Source organism: Mercenaria mercenaria, chromosome 3 (genome assembly GCF_021730395.1).
Source record: "Mercenaria mercenaria strain notata chromosome 3, MADL_Memer_1, whole genome shotgun sequence".
In the NCBI taxonomy this organism is placed as follows: domain Eukaryota; kingdom Metazoa; phylum Mollusca; class Bivalvia; order Venerida; family Veneridae; genus Mercenaria; species Mercenaria mercenaria.
This window is the reverse complement of record NC_069363.1, coordinates 12,468,409-12,475,811: the sequence shown is the minus strand read 5'-3', so window position 1 is coordinate 12,475,811 and position 7,403 is coordinate 12,468,409. Positions and strand designations below refer to the sequence as shown.

The 7,403-nt window shown below is 36.3% G+C and overlaps 1 long non-coding RNA gene across 1 annotated transcript; it reads right to left on the bottom strand.

The window, feature by feature from the left end:
• Positions 1-4,395: 4,395 nt before the first annotated feature.
• Positions 4,396-6,670, bottom strand: LOC123523659 (uncharacterized). Its single transcript, XR_006681156.2, has 2 exons — positions 6,349-6,670; positions 4,396-4,722 (listed from the first exon to the last, which is right to left on the bottom strand). It is a non-coding gene; the product is annotated as an uncharacterized LOC123523659 (long non-coding RNA).
• Between the last annotated feature and the right edge of the window lie 733 nt (positions 6,671-7,403).

Sequence of the window (7,403 nt, the reverse complement as noted above, 5' to 3'; positions counted from 1 at the left end):
TTCTCTCAACAGTACCCTATACTTGCCTTGGTTTCAGATGTTGCAAACATCTTTCGCGCACGCTTTTCATGCAGTACTTTGTGGTCGCCAGCCATTCTGTACTTTCAGTACTTTGATTGTCAAAAGGTGTCTCTGTGAGAAAAATGATCTTTTAATCTTTATTAAAGTAAGTAATCCGAAGCTATTCATATGAAGACTTTATATGCGTAGGCCATTTTGTAACTGCATTGTCACAGTTGTATTTCACGACCATTTCTCAAATATCTCACACATTTGGTAAGGAATCATGAAATGGTGCTAATAAGTTACGAGTATACGTCATAAAATATATATACGAGGTTATTTTCTATGACTCGAGAATTAATGTTTGCTGTTTTATTTGAATGAGACATGTAAGTGTTAATTTTTCACAGTACTTGTGCTTTTAATTTATCTTTTGTATATTTTTCCGAGGACAATTTATGTACGTTTGTATTGGAAATTATTCTGTTTGTTGAATCGAATGATTCTAAGTACCCATCAAAACGTGAACATGACTAATCATCTTATTTCATTAAAAGGCACCACTGTAACAGAAATAATCATTAGAATAAAGATTAACATGGCGTGTAAATGTATAAGGACGTACATACACATAACAAATGTTCTAATGTGATATTCATTATTTTCTTTTTATAACGAGGGAAATTCAGAAAATTTTAAGACTAACGCGCTTCCGTAGGAACTTTTACAGGTAGGCCTACAAGCATGATTTTTATGGACTTCTATGGGGTTTAATAGCGATGCATATTGAAAATTTCAAAACAACTTTAGCCCCACATTTTGAGAAAAGAAATCAAACAACACCAAATCATAAAAAGAAAGGGTTGTTTTTCATGAAAATTATACAGAATTCAAAACATGTATATTAGGCCTACTCTACAATACAATGATATATACATTGAATTCTGGAAAAGGGATGCATAAAGGAGCAACTCTTTCGTCAGTTCAACGCCTTCAAAACCCTGTCATCTTCACAGAACTACTACATATCTTCGTTTTAATATCTTCATTTGCAATAATGTCCAAGTGCTAAAATTTCACATAACTACATGGAACATAGTTTTTAGCAATTGTTTATTTTTAGTTCTTAACAAATGGCATTCGTTTTCAAGTGGGGTGTGGGGCAGCTTTTTGAGACTATTTTAAGTACCCAGTCGTACGGGACAGTACGATAGAACATGTAATGGACAGACATAGTGTTGGTAAAAATGTTGTTCGTCTATCAATATTTCTGTGTGTGTTATTTTATCGTATTATAAAAGCATAAAGGATGCTGGTAGTAAGGAAATTAGGTCCTACATAAAGTTGCGTTGTTGCCAAGAAGATTCCACAAGAATTTAAATACGTTTACGGTGATTCTTCCACATCCAAAGTTTATAAGTGTGTATGTGTATTTGATAAGGGGAAAACTAGACACTCGAGGGCCACCTAAAAACGTCACAATCCGCTCATAACATATTGCTGCTGTAGCGGCCATTGTAGCAGTAAACTCTAGATATACATTTCCCAAATAGCTGCATCAGTGCGCATTTCAGCGTGAAATTTTTTTGATATTATTGAAATTATCGAAGTTGCGTGAAAGATGGGTACTTCATCTTTTTACTAAAGAGCAAAAAGCCCAAAGAGTGAAATGTTGCAACATTTTCTATAAATCTGTAAAAATGCAAATGAAAGGAAGTTTAATGAAGTTCTCAAGGGGGGTGAGACATTTTTATATTATTTCGAACATCAAGGCGGATAAACAACGAACAGTGGCCTAGGAAAGACAATAACGACTAGTTATCGCAAAAAAAGAACTCAAGTTGCAAGCGGGTTCTTTACACAATTTTCTTCAATTCCAAAAAGTCCTGTTCTTCAAATACCCAGTTAACCCGGCAGATCTTTTACTAGAACGTTTTACAGGGAAAAGACTTTAAAATCAGTCAGAAAACAATATGTTAAATGCCGCCCACAAACTGGTTAACGGGGCATCTGCCTTATACAAGACAATGCATCTTCACACATAGTAATATTGTACACAGTATATACAGAACCAGCAAGTCAGATAATTGTTGCACCCTCCGAATTCGCCCGACATAAGTCTCCGTGATATTTTCCTCTTTCTTTTGCTGAAGAAAAAAATGCTGACAGGGCGCCAATTCTAGAAGCGCCCTTGGTAGTGCAGTGTATCAGTGTATGCATAACATACTAAGAGCACACTACTCCGTGCCTGATGGAAAAGTGCAATACAGGTTTTTCCGTATTTTATACGGACAGTCTCAACATTTTCTGAATTTGCCTCGCAGCCTAACATTGTCGAGTGCAGTTTTGGAATTCAGTATACATATACTATCAACATTTTATATCATCAAATACATATCAAAATTTATACAAAATCGAATGATCAAAATATATATATGATTATTTAATCAAGAAGGTACGGCAGAGCATTAGTATCACGTATTATGCGTTATTATAGGGATAACAAATGTTGGACCCTGTGTCTATCTATCTATATTTTTATACTGCCCCTTTCCCTTTTCGGGTAAACTAGCAGGTGCGCGTCAAGTGCAAGAATAAAAGTAGTTTAAAAGCATTGAAAGAAGACTTCAAAGTAAAAATAGTGAGAATGAAATGAAATTGTGATAGTGTTAATACAAGGTGAAGGTATTTATAGGTTAAAAGCTGGTAAAAACAATTGCCTCCGGTACTCAGGGGCGGTTTGAAATGAGAGAGGGGCTAAGACTACGCTTAAACCCCTCTAGGTCATATATTAAGACGGTAGTACTGGGTAGGCTGTTCCAGAGAACTACTCTGTAGGGAAAGAAGGAATACTTGTAATAGCTGTGTAATAGAGGTGTGAATTTGCCTGAAGGAAAGGGAGTGCATGTGGCACGTCATTCTCACGGGCACTACGAGATATGATGGAACTAACACTGCCACCAAACCGTACACAATTTCATTAAAACATTGTCAGTCGTGCCATGTCACGTCTGCCAACCAAGTTCATGTTGCATGCTGGTGACACTGTCATAATATGAATAGTTGTTTTTAACCCGACGGGCTGCTCTGCGTTGAACTTTTTCTACCTTGGTTATATTCTCCACACAGAAGAGGCATATTGTACATGTGGTCTATCTAGTGTTTTGTAAGCAACTTCTCTGATGTTTTGGTTTTTTTTTATGGATGTTTCTTTGAAGAATTTCGATGTAAATGAAATGTGGAACCAAAATTTGTAGTCCTGTTTGGCGCCATATAACCTATACTGTGTTGGTGCGCCGTAAAACCCAAATAAATAAGTAAATTCTTTGAAGGAAGCCAAGAGTTTTATTAGCATTGTTAGTAATTTGATCTATATATTCATTCCATGATAGGTCTGCTGATATGTTCACTCCTAACTCCTAAATACTTGGCAGTGTCAACTGCTTCTAAGATTTGTCCATGTAACATGTAATTAAAAGAAAATGATTGCATAAAACAACACATTTACTTGGATTAAATTCCATTTCCCAAGTTTCTTCCCGTTTGACCAACTGTCTAAATCATATTGGAGAGTTTGCCAGTCAAGCATATTTTTAATTGCTAAATATACGGCAATGTCATCTGCAAACAAACGAACTTGTGGTGTTATTTGGTCGGGTAGGTCATTTATATATAAAAGAAAAAGAAAGGGCCAAGAACGGATCCTTGTGGTACCCCGGGTGTTACTGGGACCTCTAATGAAGAATCACCTTATTTGTTTGTTTTGGTTTCAACGCCGTGTTTCAACAGTTTTTCAGTCATGTAACGGCGGGCAGTAAACCTAACCAGTGTTTCTGGATTCTGTACCAGTACAAACCTGTCCTCCGCAAGTAACTGCCAACTTCCCCACATGAATCAAATGTGGAGGACTAATGATTTCAGACACAATGTCGTTTATCAAATAGTCACGGAGAACATACGCCACGCCCAAGGATCGAACTTGCGACCCCACGATCCGTAGACCAACGCTCTTACCTACTGAGCGAAGCGGGCGGGCTAGAATCACCATAAGACCTAATCCATAATATTACTGTGTTGTTGATGCCATGTTCCTGTAATTTAAGATGACTGACTTTGTCAAATGCTTTACTAAAATCCAATAAAATCATGTCTGTTTGTTGTCCGTTTGTCATATTTCTCGCCAGATGATCAACTAGTTGTAGAAGCTGTGTCTCACAAGATCGTCGTTCTCTGAAACCATGCTCTAAATCATAAAGAATATTGTTTTTATTACAATGAGCTGTTAGATGGAGGCCTCGATGTGTTCTAAACTGGACGGAAAATTTGTGTGTACAAAAAACACCAAAAAGATGCTGTAAACTCCTGAAAGCGGGAAAACAAACAATAACAGCATTTAGCAATTAACTGCAAGCTTCCATTTACTTAGATAGCCTTTAAAAACTGTTTGTGTAACAACAACAATAATACAAAATGGCTGCTCCCTTGATCATCTGTTGACAAGGTTAAGGTTTAAACTCGTACTCGAAGCAGACACTCTACCACTAGGTCCCCCGGCCGCATCATACCAAAGACGTGAAAATGGTACCAGTAGCTCCCTTGCTTGGCGCTCAGCATTAAAAGGGAAACTGGCTTCTCTTCTCTCATACCCTCGTGGCGACGGATTCCATCGAGGTGACAAGAGTGATTAATGTGAGTTGTAGAACTTGCTTCACAGTCGACCTAAAATAAATTAGTATAAACTAATAAAGGTTAAGGTCGTAAACAAGACATGTATGAATGCACTTAAACTGGTAAAAATGGGATGATAATCATTCTAGCATAAAACTGCTGTTATTTTCACTTTTCGGGTGTGTTTTATCAAGAGAGAAAACGTGTGTTAACAGGGAGATAAACACCTTTTTATATATGCTCGTTCCGTGGCAAAGCGTAAACGTATTACGGCCCCAAAATGGATAATTCAAATGGAAATGACGTCAATGTGAAAAAACTCAGATATTCCCGCGCACTTCAGGGAAATTTAATGACGTTGAGGGAAAATGTATTCATTTATTAGTTTTCTTCGCGTTTTATGCTAGAATAGCGTTAGCGCATGTTCCTTTCGTGTTATAACATCTTCAGAATCCCTCGGGATACGTTGGTACCCTCGCCCTACGGGCTCGGGCACCAACCAATCCCTCAGGATTCTTCAGACGTTATAACACGAAAAAACATGCGTTATCCCTACAATATAAACTATGCAATTCAACCTGTAATAGTTATCTATATGTTTATAGATACTATTTTGGCCCCTGAAAGCCGAAAAAAACAGTGTTTTTTTGTGTTTTTGATCTGCAGAATCTCGAGGGATTGGTTTGTGCCCGAGACAAGTAGGGCGAGGGTACCAACGTATCCCGAGATTGTAACATGAAATGAACATGCTCTAGCACTATTCTAGCATAAAATGTGCAAAAACTAATAAATGAATTTATATATTGTCCCTCAACGTCATTAAATTGACTCGTCTTCCATTCTTATCCTTTCCTGTGTTACTTTGATCAAAGTATGACATATGTACATTTTTGTATCAATGCATTTACTTTATTTCTGGGAATAAATCTGTTTAAACTAACGTCATTAAAGTTGCTAGAATTATTTTTTTTTTTGACTGAAAGTTCGAGTTACTGTCACAGATGTGTAGATATTGGCCAAGATAAGGTACTTTGTGTGGCCTTCGGGTAGAACTAGAGGGTCATGTGAGCAAACGGGCAGCGTTCGCTCTTAAAAAGTATTACTATTTTATCCCTATTAAAAACTGGAAGGTTTTAAACCCAGTTTGAGCCCATTTGGCAAGGAAATATAGATACAGATGAATGTGAGTCCTGGTCACCATTTAAGACAAAGATCGGTACCTAGTAGCCATAGCATTTAAAAAGAGGTCATAGAATATTTGACTATTTTGACCATATCTAGGAGGTTTCCGACCTTGTTCAAGCCCCAACCACAACAACCACTATACTTATAAATGGTTAGAAACCACCAATTGTTATCCCAGAGACTTCCATTATAACATTATGGCGTGTACGGCCTTCCATAAACCGAAACATGTATATCAAATAAAACTATCTTAGTTCCAACAAATTAACGGATGAAAAAGACACGAACGGTGATACTTTATTTGAGTATTTTTCCTATGAATGATCTGACTGTAAGCCATTAACTTCACACGTGTATTTCATTCTTTGGTGACTTATAGGCCCACTGGGCCGGGTTCCTTTTGATATGTCTGAAATATTGTTATATAATTATATATATATTATGTTATGCACATGTCACAATAATAAAATATTTACTTACTTACTTACTTACTTAGTAGGTGTCGCTCGCTGTTGATAACGACATTGATGAAAGGCGAAAATCCATTCATCCAGATGAGAACTTGTTGTTCATTCTGCAAATCTTACACTAATTTGTTACTTACTGTACGTGAGTGGTATGAATCATTAATTAACGTAGATATACAGGCCATCCTTTTTTTACTTTAACCATTCACACACGCATATGCAAATGAGATGCAAATTTCGTTGACATACGGACATGTATACTTATTGTCAGTAACGATTAAAGGGAAGTAACACATTTTGTACATGTCGATTAAGTCGTAATGATTTATCTTACATGACTGCAGATTAGATTAAATGCAAGTCACGCGCAGTTTACTTAATCCGTGTTTATCAGTATAACACTAAATAAATTACATTATACATGTTGCCAGTATAATATGTCAAATTTCATATGAATATACGAGTAACTCTATCATTTTTTATATACGGTTGGTAGTGTACAGAGCTAGAGTAGTGTTTGGCAGCCGTGACAGTTTTGACAGTGTTTTACGGCCCTATCATACTTCTCATCGGCTGTTTTACACTTGTCATTATTTATGTCCAAATTATTGTTTATAACAAATTTAAGAAAACTTTTAAAGTGTACGTTTCTGTAATTTTTAACCTCTGAAAAGGTCGACGTCGTTGTTGGTTTTTTTTTTCAGACCAAGCTGTAATAATTAAAGAAAACAAAAATAAAAGTTGCATTTCTGTCGGGTTTGTGGTTGGGGTAGTGGAGATACCCTACAAGCATATATGCTGTTCAAAATATAATCAGTACAGTGAAATATTTATGTAATTTTTTTGCTATGGTGTACGTGCCAAACGGCCACATTCGTTATTTATGATAGTTGATTGTTTTATAGTATTAAATGATATTATTTGAGACAAGACTTAAAATTAGTATGCGACAGCACCTTCTATTTACGTTAACTGTATGCGAAATTTAATGCGTATTTTCCAATTTTCTAGTTTATCAGACAAACAAGGTTGAAGTTATTTTTTTTCTGAACGTTTATTTACGCACTACAGTAAAACAGA